This window comes from Mustelus asterias, chromosome 22, assembly GCF_964213995.1.
Source record: "Mustelus asterias chromosome 22, sMusAst1.hap1.1, whole genome shotgun sequence".
In the NCBI taxonomy this organism is placed as follows: Eukaryota; Metazoa; Chordata; class Chondrichthyes; order Carcharhiniformes; family Triakidae; genus Mustelus; species Mustelus asterias.
The window spans coordinates 43,716,543-43,738,768 of record NC_135822.1 but is presented as its reverse complement, the minus strand read 5'-3'; the positions used below and the strand labels follow the sequence as shown (position 1 = coordinate 43,738,768).

The following is a 22,226-nucleotide window of genomic DNA, read 5'->3' as shown; positions in this document are numbered from 1 at the left end:
TGGCAACAGAGCAGAGTACAGCCTGTCTATGTATTGACGGTAACAGTGCAGAGTACAGTCTGACTGTGTATTGACGGTAACAGTGCAGAGTACAGTCTGACTGTGTATTGACGGTAACAGTGCAGTGTACAGTCTGACTGTGTATTGATGATTACAGTGCAGAGTACAGTCTTACTGTGTGTTGACGGTAACCGTGCAGAGTACAGTCTGACTGTATTGACGGTAACAGTGCAGTGTACAGTCTGACTGTGTATTGATGATTACAGTGCAGAGTACAGTCTGTGTATTGATGGTAACCGTGCAGAGTACAGTCTATCTGTGTATTGACGGTAACAGTGCAGAATACAGTATGACTGTGTATTGACGGTAACAGTGCAGTGTACAGTCTGACTGTGTATTGACGCTAACAATGCAGAGTACAGTCTGTGTATTGACGGTTCCGTGCAGAGTACAGTCTGACTGTGTACTGACGGTAACAATGCAGAGTACAGTCTGTGTATTGATGGTAACAGTGCAGTGTACTGTCTGACTGTGTATTGACGGTAACAGTGCAGAGTACAGTCTGACTGTGTCTTGACGGTAACAGTGCAGCGTGCAGTCTGACTGTGTACTGACAGTAACACTGCAGAGTACAGTCTGACTGTGTATTGACGGTAACAGAGCAGTGTACAGTCTGACTGTGTATTGACGGTAACAGTGCAGAGTACAGTCTGACTGTATTGACGGTAACAGTGCAGAGTACAGTCTGACTGTGTATTGATGGCAACAGAGCAGAGTACAGTCTGTCTATGTATTGACGGTCACAGTGGAGAGTAGTCTGTCTGTGTATTGATGGTAACAGTGCAGAGTACAGTCTGTGTATTGATGGTAACCGTGCAGGGTCCAGTCTGACTGTGTATTGACGGTAACAGTGCAGAGTACAGTCTATCTGTGTATTGACGGTAACAGTGCAGAATACAGTATAACTGTGTATTGACGGTAACAGCGCAGTGTACAGTCAATGTGTATTGACGGTAACAGTGCAGAGTACAGTCTGACTGTGTATTGACGGTAACAATGCAGAGTACAGTCTGTGTATTGACGGTAACAGTGCAGTGTACTGTCTGACTGTGTATTGACGGTAACAGTGCAGAGTACAGTCTGACTGTGTATTGACGGTAACAGTGCAGTGTGCAGTCTGACTGTGTGTTGACGGTAGCCGTGCAGAGTACAGTCTGACTGTGTATTGACGGTAACAGTGCAGAGTACAGTCTGACTGTGTACTGACAGTAACAGTGCAGAGTACAGTCTGACTCTGTATTGACGGTAACAGTGCAGAGTACAGTCTGACTCTGTTTTGATGGTAACTGTGCAGAGTACAGTCTGACTGTGTATTGAAGGTAACAGTGCAGAGTACAGTCTGACTGTGTATTGACGGCAACAGTGCAGAGTACAGTCTGACTGTGTATTGATGGTAACAGTGCAGAGTACAGTCTGACTGTGTATTGACGGTAACAGTGCAGAGTACAATCTGACTGTGTATTGACGGTAACAGTGCAGAGTACAGTCTGACTGTGTATTGATGGCAACAGAGCAGAGTACAGCCTGTCTATGTATTGACGGTAACAGTGCAGAGTACAGTCTGACTGTGTATTGACGGTAACAGTGCAGAGTACAGTCTGACTGTGTATTGACGGTAACAGTGCAGAGTACAGTCTGACTGTGTATTGACGGTAACAGTGCAGTGTACAGTCTGACTGTGTATTGATGATTACAGTGCAGAGTACAGTCTTACTGTGTGTTGACGGTAACCGTGCAGAGTACAGTCTGACTGTATTGACGGTAACAGTGCAGTGTACAGTCTGACTGTGTATTGATGATTACAGTGCAGAGTACAGTCTTACTGTGTGTTGATGGTAACAGTGCAGAGTACAGTCTGTGTATTGATGGTAACAGTGCAGTGTACTGTCTGACTGTGTATTGACGGTAACAGTGCAGAGTACAGTCTGACTGTGTATTGACGGTAACAGTGCAGTGTGCAGTCTGACTGTGTATTGACGGTGACAGTGCAGAGTACAGTCTGACTGTGTATTGACGGTAACAGTGCAGAGTACAGTCTGACTGTGTATTGACGGTAACAGTGCAGTGTACAGTCTGACTGTGTATTGATGATTACAGTGCAGAGTACAGTCTTACTGTGTGTTGACGGTAACCGTGCAGAGTACAGTCTGACTGTGTATTGACGGTAACAGTGCAGAGTACAGTCTGAAAGTATATTGACGGTAACAGTGCAGAGTGCAGTCTGACTGTGTATTGACGGTAACCGTGCAGCGTACAGTCTGACTGTGTATTGACGGTAACTGTGCAGTGTAGAGTCTGACTGTGTATTGACGGTAACAGTGCAGAGTACAGTCTGACTGTGTATTGACGATTACAGTGCAGAGTACAGTCTGACTGTGTTTTGACGGTAACCGTGCAGTGTACAGTCTGACTGTGTATTGAGGGTAACAGTGCAGAGAACAGTCTGACTGCATTGACGGTAACAGTGCAGAACACAGTCTGACTGTGTATTGACGGTAACTGTGCAGTGTACAGTCTGACTGTGTATTGACGGTAACAGTGCAGAGTACAGTCTGACTGTGTATTGACCGTAACTGTGCAGTGTACAGTCTGACTGTGTATTGACGTTAACTGTGCAGAGTACATTCTGACTGTGTATTGACGGTAACAGTGCAGAGTACAGTCTGACTGTATTGACGGTAACAGTGTAGAGTACAGTCTGACTGTTTATTGACCGCAACTGTGCAGTGTACAGTCTGACTGTGTATTGACGGTAACCGTGCAGAGTACATTCTGACTGTGTATTGACGGTAACAGTGCAGAGTACAGTCTGACTGTGTATTGACCGTAACTGTGCAGAGTACATTGTGACTGTGTATTGACGGTAACAGTGCAGAGTACAGTCTGACTGTATTGACGGTAACCGTGCAGTGTACAGACTGACTGTGTATTGACGGTAACTGTGCAGTGTACAGTCTGACTGTGTATTGACGGTAACAGTCCAGAGTACAATCTGACTGTATATTGACGATAACGGTACAGAGTACAGTATGTCTGTGTATTGACGATAACAGTGCAGAGTACAGTCTGGCTATGTATTGACGGTTACAGTGCAGTGTACAGTCTGTCTGTGTATTGACGGTAACAGTGCAATGTACAGTCTGTGTATTGATGGTAACAGTGCAGTGTACAGTCTGTGTATTGATGGTTACCGTGCAGAGTACAGTCTGAGTGTGTATTGACGGTAACCGTGCAGAATACAGTCTGTGAATTGACGCTAACAGTGCAGTGTACAGCCTGTCTGTGTATTGACAGTAACAGTGCAGTATACAGTCTGACTGTGTATTGATGGTAACAGTGCACAGTACAGTCTGAAAGTATATTGACGGTAACAGTGCAGAGTACAGTCTAACTGTGTATTGACGGTAACAGTACAGAGAACATTCTGACTGTGTATTGATGGTAACAGTGCATAGTACATTCTGACTGTGTATTGATGGTGACTGTGCAGTGTACAGTCTGTCTGTGTATTGATTGTAACTGTGCTGTGTGCAGTCTCTGTATTCACGGTAACAGTGCAGAGTACAGTCTGACTGTGTATTGATGGCAAAGAGCAGAGTACAGTTTGTCTATGTATTGACGGTAACAGTGGACAGTAGTCTGTCAGTGTATTGACGGTAACAGTGCAGAGTACAGTCTGTGTATTGATGGTAACCGTGCAGGGTCTAGTCTGACTGTGTATCGACGGTAACAGTGCAGAGTACAGTATGACTGTGTATTGACGGTAACAGTGCAGTGTACAGTCTGACTGTGTATTGACGCTAACAATGCAGAGTACAGTCTGTGTATTGACGGTTCTGTGCAGAGTACAGTCTGACTGTGTCTTGACGGTAACAGTGCAGAGTACAGTCTGAAAGTATATTGACGGGCAGCGTGCAGTCTGACTGTGTATTGACGGTAACCGTGCAGCGTACAGTCTGACTGTGTATTGACGGTAACTGTGCAGTGTACAGTCTGACTGTGTATTGACGGTAACCGTGCAGAGTACAGTCTGACTGTGTATTGACGGTAACAGTGCAGAGTTCAGTCTGACTGTGTATTGACGATTACAGTGCAGAGTACAGTCTGACTGTGTTTTGACGGTAACCGTGCAGTGTACAGTCTGACTGTGTATTGAGGGTAACAGTGCAGAGTACAGTCTGACTGCATTGACGGTAACAGTGCAGAGTACAGTCTGACTGCATTGACGGTAACAGTGCAGAATACAGTCTGACTGTGTATTGACGGTAACTGTGCAGTGTACAGTCTGACTGTGTATTGACGGTAACAGTGCAGAGTACAGTCTGACTGTGCATTGACCGTAACTGTGCAGTGTACAGTCTGACTGTGTATTGACGGTAACTGTGCAGAGTACATTCTGACTGTATTGACGGTAACAGTGCAGAGTACAGTCTGACTGTGTGTTGACCATAACTGTGCAGTGTACAGTCTGACTGTGTATTGACAGTAACAGTGCAGAATACAGTCTGACTGTGTACTGACAGTAACAGTGCAGAGTACAGTCTGACTGTGTATTGACAGTAACAGTGCAGAGTACAGTCTGACTCTGTATTGATGGTAACTGTGCAGAGTACAGTCTGACTGTGTATTGAAGGTAACAGTGCAGAGTACAGTCTGACAGTGCATTGACGGTAACAGTGCAGAGTACAGTCTGACTGTATTGACGGTAACAGTGCAGAGTACAGTCTGACTGTGTATTGACCGTAACTGTGCAGTGTACAGTCTGACTGTGTATTGACGGTAACTGTGCAGAGTACAGGCTGACTGTGTATTGACCGTAACTGTGCAGAGTACATTGTGACTGTGTATTGACGGAAACAGTGCAGAGTACAGTCTGACTGTGTATTGACCGTAACTGTGCAGTGTACAGTCTGACTGTGTATTGACCGTAACTGTGCAGAGTACAGTCTGACTGTGTATTGACGGTACCTCTGCAGAGTACAGTCTGACTGTGTATTGACTGTAACAGTGCAGAGTACAGCCTGACTGTATTGACGGTAACCGTGCAGAGTACAGTCTGAAAGTATATTGACGGTAACAGTGCAGAGTGCAGTCTGACTGTGTATTGACGGTAACCGTGCAGCGTACAGTCTGACTGTGTATTGACGGTAACTGTGCAGTGTACAGTCTGACTGTGTATTGACGGTAACAGTGCAGAGTACAGTCTGACTGTGTATTGACGGTAACAGTGCAGAGTACAGTCTGACTGTGTATTGACCGTAACTGTGCAGTGTACAGTCTGACAGTGTATTGACGGTAACAGTGCAGTGTAGTCTGACTGTGTATTGACGATTACAGTGCAGAGTACAGTCTGACTGTGTACTGACAGTAACAGTGCAGAGTACAGTCTGACTGTGTATTGACGGTAACAGTGCAGAGTACAGTCTGACTCTGTATTGACGGTAACTGTGCAGAGTACAGTCTGACTGTGTACTGACAGTAACAGTGCAGAGTACAGTCTGACTGTGTATTGACGGTAACAGTGCAGAGTACAGTCTGACTCTGTATTGACGGTAACTGTGCAGAGTACAGTCTGACTGTGTATTGACCGTAACTGTGCAGTGTACAGTCTGACTGTGTATTGACGGTAATAATGCAGAGTACAGTCTGTGTATTGACCGTAACAGTGCAGTGTACTGTCTGACTGTGTATTGACGGTAACAGTGCCGAGTACAGTCTGACTGTGTATTGACGGTATCAGTGCAGTGTACAGTCTGACTGTGTATTGACGATTACAGTGCAGAGTACAGTCTGACTGTGTATTGACGGTAACCGTGCAGAGTACAGTCTGACTGTGTACTGACAGTAACAGTGGAGAGTACAGTCTGACTGTGTATTGATGGTAACAGTGCAGAGTACAGTCTGACTCTGTTTTGACGGTTACTGTGCAGAGTACGGTCTGTGTATTGAAGGTAACAGTGCAGAGTACAGTCTGACTGTGTATTGATGGTAACAGTGCAGAGTACAGTCTGACTGTGTATTGACGGTAACCGTGCAGTGTACAGTCTGACTGTGTATTGAGGGTAACAGTGCAGAGTACAGTCTGACTGCATTGACGGTAACAGTGCAGAATACAGTCTGACTGTGTATTGACGGTAACTGTGCAGTGTACAGTCTGACTGTGTATTGACGGTAACAGTGCAGAGTACAGTCTGACTGTGTATTGACCGTAACTGTGCAGTGTACAGTCTGACTGTGTATTGACGGTAACTGGGCAGAGTACATTCTGACTGTGTATTGACGGTAACAGTGCAGAGTACAGTCTGACTGTGTACTGACCGTAACTGTGCAGTGTACAGTCTGACTGTGTATTGACGGTAACTGGGCAGAGTACATTCTGACTGTGTATTGACCGTAACTGTGCAGTGTACAGTCTGACTGTATTGAGGGTAACTGTGCAGAGTACATTCTGACTGTGTATTGACGGTAACAGTGCAGAGTACAGTCTGACTGTGTACTGACCGTAACTGTGCAGTGTACAGTCTGACTGTGTATTGACGGTCACTGGGCAGAGTACATTCTGACTGTGTATTGACCGTAACTGTGCAGTGTACAGTCTGACTGTATTGAGGGTAACTGTGCAGAGTACATTCTGACTGTGTATTGACGGTAACAGTGCAGAGTACAGTCTGACTGTGTATTGACCATAACTGTGCAGTGTACAGTCTGACTGTGTACTGACAGTAACAGTGCAGAGTACAGTCTGACTGTGTATTGACGGTAACAGTGCAGAGTACAGTCTGACTCTGTATTGACGGTAACTGTGCAGAGTACAGTCTGACTGTGTATTGAAGGTAACAGTGCAGAGTACAGTCTGACTGTGTATTGACGGTAACAGTGCAGAGTACAGTCTGACTGCATTGACGGTAACAGTGCAGAGTACAGTCTGACTGTGTATTGACGGTAACAGTGCAGAGTACAGTCTGACTGCATTGACGGTAACAGTGCAGAGTACAGTCTGACTGTGTATTGACGGTAACAGTGCAGAGTACAGTCTGACTGTGTATTGACCGTAACTGTGCAGTGTACAGTCTGACTGTGTATTGACGGTAACAATGCAGAGTACAGTCTGTGTATTAACGGCAACAGTGCAGTGTACTGTCTGACTGTGTATTGACGGCAACAGAGCAGAGTACAGTCTGACTGTGTTTTGACGGTAACAGTGCAGAGTACAGCCTGACTGTGTATAGACGGTAACAGTGCAATGTACAGTCTGACTGTGTATTGATGATTACAGTGCAGAGTACAATCTTACTGTGTGTTGACGGTAACCGTGCAGAGTACAGTCTGACTGTGTATTGACGGTAACAGTGCAGAGTACAGTCTGACTGTGTACTGACAGTAACAGTGCAGAGTACAGTCTGACTGTGTATTGACGGTAACAGTGCAGTGTACAGTCTGACTGTATTGATGATTACAGTGCAGAGTACAATCTTACTGTGTGTTGACGGTAACCGTGCAGAGTACAGTCTGACTGTGTATTGACGGTAACAGTGCAGAGTACAGTCTGACTCTGTATTGACGGTAACAGTGCAGAGTACAGTCTGACTGTTTATTGAAGGTAACAGTGCAGAGTTCAGTCTGACTGTGTATTGACGGTAACAGTGCAGAGTACAGTCTTACTGTGTATTGACGGTAACAGTGCAGAGTACAGTCTGACTGTGTATTGACGATTACAGTGCAGAGTACAGTCTGACTGTGTCTTGACGGTAACCGTGCAGAGTACAGTCTGACTGTGTATTGACGGTAACAGTGCAGAGTACAGTCTGAAAGTATATTGACGGTAACAGTGCAGAGTGCAGTCTGACTGTGTATTGACGGTAACCGTGCAGCGTACAGTCTGACTGTGTATTGATGGTAACTGTGCAGTGTACAGTCTGACTGTGTATTGACGGTAACAGTGCAGAGTACAGTCTGACTGTGTATTGACGGTAACCGTTCTGAGTACATTCTGACTGTGTATTGACGGTAACAGTGCAGAGTACAGTCTGACTGTTTATTGACCGTAACTGTGCAGTGTACAGTCTGACTGTGTATTGATGGTAACAGTGCAGTGTAGTCTGACTGTGTATTGACGATTACAGTGCAGAGTACAGTCTGACTGTGTACTGACAGTAACAGTGCAGAGTACAGTCTGACTGTGTATTGACGGTAACAGTGCAGAGTACAGTCTGACTCTGTATTGACGGTAACTGTGCAGAGTACAGTCTGACTGTGTATTGACCGTAACTGTGCAGTGTACTGTCTGACTGTGTATTGACGGTAACAGTGCCGAGTACAGTCGGACTGTGTATTGACGGTATCAGTGCAGTGTACAGTCTGACTGTGTATTGACGATTACAGTGCAGAGTACAGTCTGACTGTGTATTGACGGTACCCGTGCAGAGTACAGTCTGACTGTGTATTGACAGTAACAGTGGAGAGTACAGTCTGACTGTGTATTGATGGTAACAGTGCAGAGTACAGTCTGACTCTGTTTTGACGGTTACTGTGCAGAGTACAGTCTGTGTATTGAAGGTAACAGTGCAGAATACAGTCTGACTGTGTATTGATGGTAACAGTGCAGAGTACAGTCTGACTGTGTATTGACGGTAACCGTGCAGTGTACAGTCTGACTGTGTATTGAGGGTAACAGTGCAGAGTACAGTCTGACTGCATTGACGGTAACTGCAGAATACAGTCTGACTGTGTATTGACGGTAACTGTGCAGTGTACAGTCTGACTGTGTATTGACGGTAACAGTGCAGAGTACATTCTGACTGTGTATTGACCGTAACTGTGCAGTGTACAGTCTGACTGTGTATTGACGGTAACTGTGCAGATTACATTCTGACTGTGTATTGACCATAACTGTGCAGTGTACAGTCTGACTGTGTACTGACAGTAACAGTGCAGAGTACAGTCTGACTGTGTATTGACGGTAATAGTGCAGAGTACAGTCTGACTCTGTATTGACGGTAACTGTGCAGAGTACAGTCTGACTGTGTATTGAAGGTAACAGTGCAGAGTACAGTCTGACTGTGTATTGACGGTAACAGTGCAGAGTACAGTCTGACTGCATTGACGGTAACAGTGCAGAGTACAGTCTGACTGTGTATTGACGGTAACAGTGCAGAGTACAGTCTGACTGTATTGACGGTAACAGTGTAGAGTACAGTCTGACTGTGTACTGACAGTAACAGTGCAGTGTACAGTCTGACTGTGTATTGACGGTAACAGTGCAGAGTACAGTCTGACTGTGTATTGACCGTAACTGTGCAGTGTACAGTCTGACTGTGTATTGACGGTAACAATGCAGAGTACAGTCTGTGTATTGACGGCAACAGTGCAGTGTACTGTCTGACTGTGTATTGACGGTAACAGTGCAGAGTACAGTCTGACTGTGTATTGACGGTAACAGTGCAGAGTACAGTCTGACTGTGTACTGACAGTAACAGTGGAGAGTACAGTCTGACTGTGTATTGATGGTAACAGTGCAGAGTACAGTCTGACTCTGTTTTGACGGTAACCGTGCAGAGTACAGTCTGACTGTGTATTGACGGTAACCGTGCAGAGTACAGTCTGACTGTGTATTGACGGTAACAGTGCAGAGTACAGTCTGACTGTGTACTGACAGTAACAGTGGAGAGTACAGTCTGACTGTGTATTGATGGTAACAGTGCAGAGTACAGTCTGACTCTGTTTTGACGGTAACTGTGCAGAGTACAGTCTGACTGTGTATTGAAGGTAACAGTGCAGAGTACAGTCTGACTGTGTATTGACGGTAACAGTGCAGAGTACAGTCTGACTGTGTATTGACGGTAACAGTGCAGAGTACAGTCTGACTGTGTATTGACGGTAACAGTGCAGAGTTCAGTCTGACTGTGTATTGACGATTACAGTGCAGAGTACAGTCTGACTGTGTATTGACCGTAACTGTGCAGTGTACAGTCTGACTGTGTATTGACGGTAACTGGGCAGAGTACATTCTGACTGTGTATTGACGGTAACAGTGCAGAGTACAGTCTGACTGTGTACTGACAGTAACAGTGCAGAGTACAGTCTGACTGTGTATTGACGGTAACAGTGCAGAGTACAGTCTGACTCTGTATTGACGGTAACTGTGCAGAGTACAGTCTGACTGTATTGACGGTAACAGTGCAGAGTACAGTCTGAGTGTGTACTGACAGTAACAGTGCAGTGTACAGTCTGACTGTGTATTGACGGTAACCGTGCAGAGTACAGTCTGACAGTGTATTGACGGTAACAGTGCAGAGTACAGTCTGACTGTGTATTGACCGTAACTGTGCAGTGTACAGTCTGACTGTGTATTGACGGTAACAATGCAGAGTACAGTCTGTGTATTGACGGCAACAGTGCAGTGTACTGTCTGACTGTGTATTGACGGTAACAGTGCAGTGTACAGTCTGACTGTGTATTGACGATTACAGTGCAGAGTACAGTCTGACTCTGTATTGACGGTAACTGTGCAGAGTACAGTCTGACAGTGTATTGACCGTAACAGTGCAGAGTACAGTCTGACTGTGTATTGACCGTAACTGTGCAGTGTACAGTCTGACTGTGTATTGACGGTAACAATGCAGAGTACAGTCTGTGTATTGACGGCAACAGTGCAGTGTACTGTCTGACTGTGTATTGACGGTAACAGTGCAGAGTACAGTCTGACTGTGTATTGACGATTACAGTGCAGTGTACAGTCTGACTCTGTATTGACGGTAACTGTGCAGTGTACAGTCTGACTGTGTATTGACGGTAATAATGCAGAGTACAGTCTGTGTATTGACCGTAACAGTGCAGTGTACTGTCTGACTGTGTATTGACGGTAACAGTGCAGAGTACAGTCTGACTGTGTATTGACGGTATCAGTGCAGTGTACAGTCTGACTGTGTATTGACGATTACAGTGCAGAGTACAGTCTGACTGTATTGACGGTAACCGTGCAGAGTACAGTCTGACTGTCTATTGACGGTAACAGTGCAGAGTACAGTCTGACTGTGTATTGACGGTAACAGTGCAGAGTACAGTCTGACTGTGTATTGACGGTAACAGTGCAGAGTACAGTCTGACTGTGTATTGACGGTAACAGTGCAGGGTTCAGTCTGACTGTGTATTGACGATTACAGTGCAGAGTACAGTCTGACTGTGTATTGACGATTACAGTGCAGAGTACAGTCTGACTGTGTACTGACAGTAACAGTGCAGAGTACAGTCTGACTGTGTATTGACGGTAACAGTGCAGAGTACAGTCTGACTCTGTATTGACGGTAACTGTGCAGAGTACAGTCTGACTGTGTACTGACAGTAACAGTGCAGAGTACAGTCTGACTGTGTATTGACGGTAACAGTGCAGAGTACAGTCTGACTCTGTATTGACGGTAACTGTGCAGAGTACAGTCTGACTGTGTATTGACCGTAACTGTGCAGTGTACAGTCTGACTGTGTATTGACGGTAATAATGCAGAGTACAGTCTGACTGTGTATTGACGGTAATAATGCAGAGTACAGTCTGTGTATTGACCGTAACAGTGCAGTGTACTGTCTGACTGTGTATTGACGGTAACAGTGCCGAGTACAGTCTGACTGTGTATTGACGGTATCAGTGCAGTGTACAGTCTGACTGTGTATTGACGATTACAGTGCAGAGTACAGTCTGACTGTGTATTGACGGTAACCGTGCAGAGTACAGTCTGACTGTGTACTGACAGTAACAGTGGAGAGTACAGTCTGACTGTGTATTGATGGTAACAGTGCAGAGTACAGTCTGACTCTGTTTTGACGGTTACTGTGCAGAGTACAGTCTGTGTATTGAAGGTAACAGTGCAGAGTACAGTCTGACTGCATTGACGGTAACAGTGCAGAATACAGTCTGACTGTGTATTGACGGTAACTGTGCAGTGTACAGTCTGACTGTGTATTGACGGTAACAGTGCAGAGTACATTCTGACTGTGTATTGACCGTAACTGTGCAGTGTACAGTCTGACTGTATTGAGGGTAACTGTGCAGAGTACATTCTGACTGTGTATTGACGGTAACAGTGCAGAGTACAGTCTGACTGTGTATTGACCATAACTGTGCAGTGTACAGTCTGACTGTGTACTGACAATAACAGTGCAGAGTACAGTCTGACTGTGTATTGACGGTAACAGTGCAGAGTACAGTCTGACTCTGTATTGACGGTAACTGTGCAGAGTACAGTCTGACTGTGTATTGAAGGTAACAGTGCAGAGTACAGTCTGACTGTGTATTGACGGTAACAGTGCAGAGTACAGTCCGACTGCATTGACGGTAACAGTGCAGAGTACAGTCTGACTGTGTATTGACGGTAACAGTGCAGAGTACAGTCTGACTGTATTGACGGTAACAGTGTAGAGTACAGTCTGACTGTGTATTGACGGTAACAGTGCAGAGTACAGTCTGACTGTGTATTGACCGTAACTGTGCAGTGTACAGTCTGACTGTGTATTGACGGTAACAATGCAGAGTACAGTCTGTGTATTGACGGCAACAGTGCAGTGTACTGTCTGACTGTGTATTGACGGTAACAGTGCAGAGTACAGTCTGACTGTGTATTGACGGTAACAGTGCAGAGTACAGTCTGACTGTGTACTGACAGTAACAGTGGAGAGTACAGTCTGACTGTGTATTGATGGTAACAGTGCAGAGTACAGTCTGACTCTGTTTTGACGGTAACTGTGCAGAGTACAGTCTGACTGTGTATTGACGGTAACCGTGCAGAGTACAGTCTGACTGTGTATTGACGGTAACAGTGCAGAGTACAGTCTGACTGTGTACTGACAGTAACAGTGGAGAGTACAGTCTGACTGTGTATTGACGGTAACAATGCAGAGTACCGTCCTTGTATTGACGGTAACAGTGCAGTGTGCAGTCTGACTGTGTATTGACGGCAACAGTGCAGAGTACAGTCTGACTGTGTATTGACGGTAACAGTGCAGAGTACAGCCTGACTGTGTATAGACGGTAACAGTGCAATGTACAGTCTGACTGTGTATTGATGATTACAGTGCAGAGTGCAATCTTACTGTGTGTTGACGGTAACCGTGCAGAGTACAGTCTGACTGTGTATTGACGGTAACAGTGCAGAGTACAGTCTGACTGTGTACTGACAGTAACAGTGCAGAGTACAGTCTGACTGTGTATTGACGGTAACAGTGCAGTGTACAGTCTGACTGTGTATTGATGATTACAGTGCAGAGTACAATCTTACTGTGTGTTGACGGTAACCGTGCAGAGTACAGTCTGACTGTGTATTGACGGTAACAGTGCAGAGTACAGTCTGACTCTATTGACGGTAACAGTGCAGAGTACAGTCTGACTGTGTATTGATGGTAACAGTGCAGAGTACAGTCTGACTGTGTATTGACGGTAACCGTGCAGTGTACAGTCTGACTGTGTATTGAGGGTAACGGTGCAGAGTACAGTCTGACTGCATTGACGGTAACTGCAGAATACAGTCTGACTGTGTATTGACGGTAACTGTGCAGTGTACAGTCTGACTGTGTATTGACGGTAACAGTGCAGAGTACATTCTGACTGTGTATTGACCGTAACTGTGCAGTGTACAGTCTGACTGTGTATTGACGGTAACTGTGCAGATTACATTCTGACTGTGTATTGACGGTAACAGTGCAGAGTACAGTCTGACTGTGTATTGACCATAACTGTGCAGTGTACAGTCTGACTGTGTACTGACAGTAACAGTGCAGAGTACAGTCTGACTGTGTATTGACGGTAACAGTGCAGAGTACAGTCTGACTCTGTATTGACGGTAACTGTGCAGAGTACAGTCTGACTGTGTATTGAAGGTAACAGTGCAGAGTACAGTCTGACTGTGTATTGACGGTAACAGTGCAGAGTACAGTCTGACTGCATTGACGGTAACAGTGCAGAGTACAGTCTGACTGTGTATTGACGGTAACAGTGCAGAGTACAGTCTGACTGTATTGACGGTAACAGTGTAGAGTACAGTCTGACTGTGTACTGACAGTAACAGTGCAGTGTACAGTCTGACTGTGTATTGACGGTAACAGTGCAGAGTACAGTCTGACTGTGTATTGACCGTAACTGTGCAGTGTACAGTCTGACTGTGTATTGACGGTAACAATGCAGAGTACAGTCTGTGTATTGACGGCAACAGTGCAGTGTACTGTCTGACTGTGTATTGACGGTAACAGTGCAGAGTACAGTCTGACTGTGTATTGACGGTAACAGTGCAGAGTACAGTCTGACTGTGTACTGACAGTAACAGTGGAGAGTACAGTCTGACTGTGTATTGATGGTAACAGTGCAGAGTACAGTCTGACTCTGTTTTGACGGTAACTGTGCAGAGTACAGTCAGACTGTGTATTGACGGTAACCGTGCAGAGTACAGTCTGACTGTGTATTGACGGTAACAGTGCAGAGTACAGTCTGACTGTGTACTGACAGTAACAGTGGAGAGTACAGTCTGACTGTGTATTGATGGTAACAGTGCAGAGTACAGTCTGACTCTGTTTTGACGGTAACTGTGCAGAGTACAGTCTGACTGTGTATTGAAGGTAACAGTGCAGAGTACAGTCTGACTGTGTATTGACGGTAACAGTGCAGAGTACAGTCTGACTGTGTATTGACGGTAACAGTGCAGAGTACAGTCTGACTGTGTATTGACGGTAACAGTGCAGAGTTCAGTCTGACTGTGTATTGACGATTACAGTGCAGAGTACAGTCTGACTGTGTATTGAGGGTAACAGTGCAGAGTACAGTCTGACTGCATTGACGGTAACAGTGCAGAATACAGTCTGACTGTGTATTGACGGTAACTGTGCAGTGTACAGTCTGACTGTGTATTGACGGTAACAGTGCAGAGTACAGTCTGACTGTGTATTGACCGTAACTGTGCAGTGTACAGTCTGACTGTGTATTGACGGTAACTGGGCAGAGTACATTCTGACTGTGTATTGACGGTAACAGTGCAGAGTACAGTCTGACTGTGTACTGACAGTAACAGTGCAGAGTACAGTCTGACTGTGTATTGACGGTAACAGTGCAGAGTACAGTCTGACTCTGTATTGACGGTAACTGTGCAGAGTACAGTCTGACTGTGTATTGAAGGTAACAGTGCAGAGTACAGTCTGACTGTATTGACGGTAACAGTGCAGAGTACAGTCTGACTGTATTGACGGTAACAGTGCAGAGTACAGTCTGACTGTGTATTGACGGTAACAGTGCAGAGTACAGTCTGACTGTATTGACGGTAACAGTGTAGAGTACAGTCTGACTGTGTACTGACAGTAACAGTGCAGTGTACAGTCTGACTGTGTATTGACGGTAACCGTGCAGAGTACAGTCTGACAGTGTATTGACGGTAACAGTGCAGAGTACAGTCTGACTGTGTATTGACCGTAACTGTGCAGTGTACAGTCTGACTGTGTATTGACGGTAACAATGCAGAGTACAGTCTGTGTATTGACGGCAACAGTGCAGTGTACTGTCTGACTGTGTATTGACGGTAACAGTGCAGTGTACAGTCTGACTGTGTATTGACGATTACAGTGCAGAGTACAGTCTGACTCTGTATTGACGGTAACTGTGCAGAGTACAGTCTGACTGTGTATTGACCGTAACTGTGCAGTGTACAGTCTGACTGTGTATTGACGGTAATAATGCAGAGTACAGTCTGTGTATTGACCGTAACAGTGCAGTGTACTGTCTGACTGTGTATTGACGGTAACAGTGCAGAGTACAGTCTGACTGTGTATTGACGGTATCAGTGCAGTGTACAGTCTGACTGTGTATTGACGATTACAGTGCAGAGTACAGTCTGACTGTATTGACGGTAACCGTGCAGAGTACAGTCTGACTGTCTATTGACGGTAACAGTGCAGAGTACAGTCTGACTGTGTATTGACGGTAACAGTGCAGAGTACAGTCTGACTGTGTATTGACGGTAACAGTGCAGAGTACAGTCTGACTGTGTATTGACGGTAACAGTGCAGGGTTCAGTCTGACTGTGTATTGACGATTACAGTGCAGAGTACAGTCTGACTGTGTATTGACGATTACAGTGCAGAGTACAGTCTGACTGTGTACTGACAGTAACAGTGCAGAGTACAGTCTGACTGTGTATTGACGGTAACAGTGCAGAGTACAGTCTGTGTATTGAAGGTAACAGTGCAGAGTACAGTCTGACTGTGTATTGATGGTAACAGTGCCGAGTACAGTCTGACTGAGTATTGACGGTAACCGTGCAGTGTACAGTCTGACTGTGTATTGAGGGTAACAGTGCAGAGTACAGTCTGACTGCATTGACGGTAACAGTGCAGAATACAGTCTGACTGTGTATTGACGGTAACTGTGCAGTGTACAGTCTGACTGTGTATTGACGGTAACAGTGCAGAGTACATTCTGACTGTGTATTGACCGTAACTGTGCAGTGTACAGTCTGACTGTATTGAGGGTAACTGTGCAGAGTACATTCTGACTGTGTATTGACGGTAACAGTGCAGAGTACAGTCTGACTGTGTATTGACCATAACTGTGCAGTGTACAGTCTGACTGTGTACTGACAGTAACAGTGCAGAGTACAGTCTGACTGTGTATTGACGGTAACAGTGCAGAGTACAGTCTGACTCTGTATTGACGGTAACTGTGCAGAGTACAGTCTGACTGTGTATTGAAGGTAACAGTGCAGAGTACAGTCTGACTGTGTATTGACGGTAACAGTGCAGAGTACAGTCTGACTGCATTGACGGTAACAGTGCAGAGTACAGTCTGACTGTGTATTGACGGTAACAGTGCAGAGTACAGTCTGACTGTATTGACGGTAACAGTGTAGAGTACAGTCTGACTGTGTATTGACGGTAACAGTGCAGAGTACAGTCTGACTGTGTATTGACCGTAACTGTGCAGTGTACAGTCTGACTGTGTATTGACGGTAACAATGCAGAGTACAGTCTGTGTATTGACGGCAACAGTGCAGTGTACTGTCTGACTGTGTATTGACGGTAACAGTGCAGAGTACAGTCTGACTGTGTATTGACGGTAACAGTGCAGAGTACAGTCTGACTGTGTACTGACAGTAACAGTGGAGAGTACAGTCTGACTGTGTATTGATGGTAACAGTGCAGAGTACAGTCTGACTCTGTTTTGACGGTAACTGTGCAGAGTACAGTCTGACTGTGTATTGACGGTAACCGTGCAGAGTACAGTCTGACTGTGTATTGACGGTAACAGTGCAGAGTACAGTCTGACTGTGTACTGACAGTAACAGTGGAGAGTACAGTCTGACTGTGTACTGACAGTAACAGTGGAGAGTACAGTCTGACTGTGTATTGACGGTAACAATGCAGAGTACCGTCCTTGTATTGACGGTAACAGTGCAGTGTGCAGTCTGACTGTGTATTGACGGCAACAGTGCAGAGTACAGTCTGACTGTGTATTGACGGTAACAGTGCAGAGTACAATCTTACTGTGTGTTGACGGTAACCGTGCAGAGTACAGTCTGACTGTGTATTGACGGTAACAGTGCAGAGTACAGTCTGACTCTGTATTGACGGTAACAGTGCAGAGTACAGTCTGACTGTTTATTGAAGGTAACAGTGCAGAGTTCAGTCTGACTGTGTATTGACGGTAACAGTGCAGAGTACAGTCTTACTGTGTATTGACGGTAACAGTGCAGAGTACAGTCTGACTGTGTATTGACGATTACAGTGCAGAGTACAGTCTGACTGTGTATTGACGGTAACCGTGCAGAGTACAGTCTGACTGTGTATTGACGGTAACAGTGCAGAGTACAGTCTGAAAGTATATTGACGGTAACAGTGCAGAGTGCAGTCTGACTGTGTATTGACGGTAACCGTGCAGCGTACAGTCTGACTGTGTATTGACGGTAACTGTGCAGTGTACAGTCTGACTGTGTATTGACGGTAACAGTGCAGAGTACAGTCTGACTGTGTATTGACGGTAACCGTTCTGAGTACATTCTGACTGTGTATTGACGGTAACAGTGCAGAGTACAGTCTGACTGTGTATTGACCGTAACTGTGCAGTGTACAGTCTGACTGTGTATTGACGGTAACAGTGCAGTGTAGTCTGACTGTGTATTGACGATTACAGTGCAGAGTACAGTCTGACTGTGTACTGACAGTAACAGTGCAGAGTACAGTCTGACTGTGTATTGACGGTAACAGTGCAGAGTACAGTCTGACTCTGTATTGACGGTAACTGTGCAGAGTACAGTCTGACTGTGTATTGACCGTAACTGTGCAGTGTACAGTCTGACTGTGTATTGACGGTAATAATGCAGAGTACAGTCTGTGTATTGACCGTAACAGTGCAGTGTACTGTCTGACTGTGTATTGACGGTAACAGTGCCGAGTACAGTCTGACTGTGTATTGACGGTATCAGTGCAGTGTACAGTCTGACTGTGTATTGACGATTACAGTGCAGAGTACAGTCTGACTGTGTATTGACGGTACCCGTGCAGAGTACAGTCTGACTGTGTACTGACAGTAACAGTGGAGAGTACAGTCTGACTGTGTATTGATGGTAACAGTGCAGAGTACAGTCTGACTCTGTTTTGACGGTTACTGTGCAGAGTACAGTCTGTGTATTGAAGGTAACAGTGCAGAATACAGTCTGACTGTGTATTGATGGTAACAGTGCAGAGTACAGTCTGACTGTGTATTGACGGTAACCGTGCAGTGTACAGTCTGACTGTGTATTGAGGGTAACAGTGCAGAGTACAGTCTGACTGCATTGACGGTAACAGTGCAGAATACAGTCTGACTGTGTATTGACGGTAACTGTGCAGTGTACAGTCTGACTGTGTATTGACGGTAACAGTGCAGAGTACATTCTGACAGTGTATTGACGGTAACAGTGCAGAGTACAGTCTGACTGTGTATTGACCGTAACTGTGCAGTGTACAGTCTGACTGTGTATTGACGGTAACAATGCAGAGTACAGTCTGTGTATTTACGGCAACAGTGCAGTGTACTGTCTGACTGTGTATTGACGGTAACAGTGCAGTGTACAGTCTGACTGTGTATTGACGATTACAGTGCAGAGTACAGTCTGACTGTGTATTGACGGTAACCGTGCAGAGTACAGTCTGCCTTTGTATTGACGGTAACAGTGCAGAGTACAGTCTGACTGTGTACTGACAGTAACAGTGCAGAGTACAGTCTGACTGTGTATTGACGGTAACAGTGCAGAGTACAGTCTGACTCTGTATTGACGGTAACTGTGCAGAGTACAGTCTGACTGTGTATTGACCGTAACTGTGCAGTGTACAGTCTGACTGTGTATTGACGGTAATAATGCAGAGTACAGTCTGTGTATTGACCGTAACAGTGCAGTGTACTGTCTGACTGTGCATTGACGGTAACAGTGCAGAGTACAGTCTGACTGTGTATTGACGGTATCAGTGCAGTGTACAGTCTGACTGTGTATTGACGATTACAGTGCAGAGTACAGTCTGACTGTATTGACGGTAACCGTGCAGAGTACAGTTTGACTGTCTATTGACGGTAACAGTGCAGAGTACAGTCTGACTGTGTACTGACAGTAACAGTGGAGAGTACAGTCTGACTGTGTATTGATGGTAACAGTGCAGAGTACAGTCTGACTCTGTTTTGACGGTAACTGTGCAGAGTACAGTCTGACTGTGTATTGAAGGTAACAGTGCAGAGTACAGTCTGACTGTGTATTGACGGTAACAGTGCAGAGTACAGTCTGACTGTGTATTGACGGTAACAGTGCAGAGTACAGTCTGACTGTTTATTGACGGTAACAGTGCAGAGTTCAGTCTGACTGTGTATTGACGATTACAGTGCAGAGTACAGTCTGACTGTGTTTTGACGGAAACCGTGCAGTGTACAGTCTGACTGTGTATTGAGGGTAACAGTGCAGAGTTCAGTCTGACTGCATTGACGGTAACAGTGCAGAATACAGTCTGACTGTGTATTGACGGTAACTGTGCAGTGTACAGTCTGACTGTGTATTGACGGTAACAGTGCAGAGTACAGTCTGACTGTGTATTGACCATAACTGTGCAGTGTACAGTCTGACTGTGTATTGACAGTAACAGTGCAGAATACAGTCTGACTGTGTACTGACAGTAACAGTGCAGAGTACAGTCTGACTGTGTATTGACGGTAACAGTGCAGAGTACAGTCTGACTCTGTATTGACGGTAACTGTGCAGAATACAGTCTGACTGTGTATTGAAGGTAACAGTGCAGAGTACAGTCTGACTGTGTATTGACGGTAACAGTGCAGAGTACAGTCTGACTGTATTGACGGTAACAGTGTAGAGTACAGTCTGACTGTGTACTGACAGTAACAGTGCAGTGTACAGTCTGACTGTGTATTGACGGTAACCGTGCAGAGTACAGTCTGACTGTTTATTGACCGCAACTGTGCAGTGTACAGTCTGACTGTGTATTGACGGTAACCGTGCAGAGTACATTCTGACTGTGTATTGACGGTAACAGTGCAGAGTACAGTCTGACTGTGTATTGACCGTAACTGTGCAGTGTACAGTCTGACTGTGTATTGACGGTAACAGTGCAGAGTACAGTCTGACTGTGTATTGACCGTAACTGTGCAGAGTACATTGTGACTGTGTATTGACGGTAACAGTGCAGAGTACAGTCTGACTGTGTATTGACCGTAACTGTGCAGTGTACAGTCTGACTGTGTATTGACGGTAACAGTGCAGTGTACAGTCTGACTGTGTATTGACGGTTACTCTGCAGAGTACAGTCTGACTGTGTATTGACCGTAACTGTGCAGTGTACAGTCTGACTGTGTATTGACGGTAACTGTGCAGTGTACAGTCTGACTGTGTATTGACGGTAACTGTGCAGTGTACAGTCTGACTGTGTATTGACCGTAACTGTGCAGTGTACAGTCTGACTGTGTATTGACGGTTACTGTACAGAGTGCAGTCTGACTGTGTATTGACCGTAACTGTGCAGTGTACAGTCTGACTGTGTATTGACCATAACTGTGCAGTGTACAGTCTGACTGTGTATTGACCGTAACTCTGCAGTGTACAGTCTGACTGTGTATTGACCGTAACTGTGCAGTGTACAGTCTGACTGTGTATTGACCGTAACTGTGCAGTGTACAGTCTGACTGTGTAATCACGAGCACAGATGTCTAGTTACGAATCACTAGAGGGCGTGAAGTCACCAATAGTTTTCTCGGGCACTCTTTCACATTCAGCTTCCTCAGGCTGCCTTTTAACAATGTGAAACATAGTTTAATCGATGTAGATGCTGGCGACAGATTTCTGCAAGACATGTCTGCAACGACAGTAACAACAAAAGAACCACATCCAACCCTTCTCTGGCCTTTGACAGAATATTGGGCTACTAAAATTGTAGCTGGTTGTGACAATTTTTAAATTTTAACTCTCCGAAGTCTATAATACCACATAATGTTAACTCTTTAACAATAGCTTCACTTTATTCTGCAGTTTACATAAACCATAAAATATTCTCTGCTTCACAAGCCTCTCGTATTACCTTAATATTTCATGGCAAAGTTTCACAGGAAAGCCAATGAACTATTATCTAGCAGTGAAGGGGTTAAGTTTCTATCAAGTTTTCAATCATGCCAAACTATTTATGTTATTAAACCTGTTAACATTTTCACAGATTATTTCAGCAGAATTTTATTTCAGAGATTAAGTTCCTACCTTATTGTATCTTGAAACTTTTGAAGGAGCGCACTCGGAGCAGACTTTAACAGACCCTCAGTGGTTTGCACAATTCTCAATGTTCTTGGTTAACTTGGAGCTTCTGGGTGAGAGGGAGGGAGGGAGGGAAATGTGATGCAAGAGGGCTGTTCATGCCAAGCACTCTGTCTGAACTCTGTTAATGCCAACTTTCAGTTCCCTGTTTTCTTACTTCTGTTATTGTTGGCACCAGTATTATTTGCAAAAGCATTTGTTATTTAATTTCAGCGAGGGATGAGAAAAATATGGTGAATTCAAGCCCAACCTATTTATTTCACTGCGTTTGTCACTTTACAGTGAAGTGAAACATATGGACAGAAAGTGCATTAACTCACAAAACACCAGATATCCTCATGAACCGCCTATCACAAGGTATTAAAGCAT

The 22,226-nt window shown here is 45.1% G+C and overlaps 1 protein-coding gene across 1 annotated transcript in view; it reads right to left on the bottom strand.

The window, feature by feature from the left end:
- The window catches only part of LOC144510019 (complement C1q subcomponent subunit C-like), an 88,156-nt gene extending 66,240 nt beyond the window's left edge, over positions 1-21,916 (bottom strand). The window contains exon 1 of the mRNA XM_078239211.1: positions 21,804-21,916. The gene's annotated coding sequence lies outside the window, so the exon portion shown is untranslated. The remainder of the gene's footprint in view (positions 1-21,803) is intronic.
- Between the last annotated feature and the right edge of the window lie 310 nt (positions 21,917-22,226).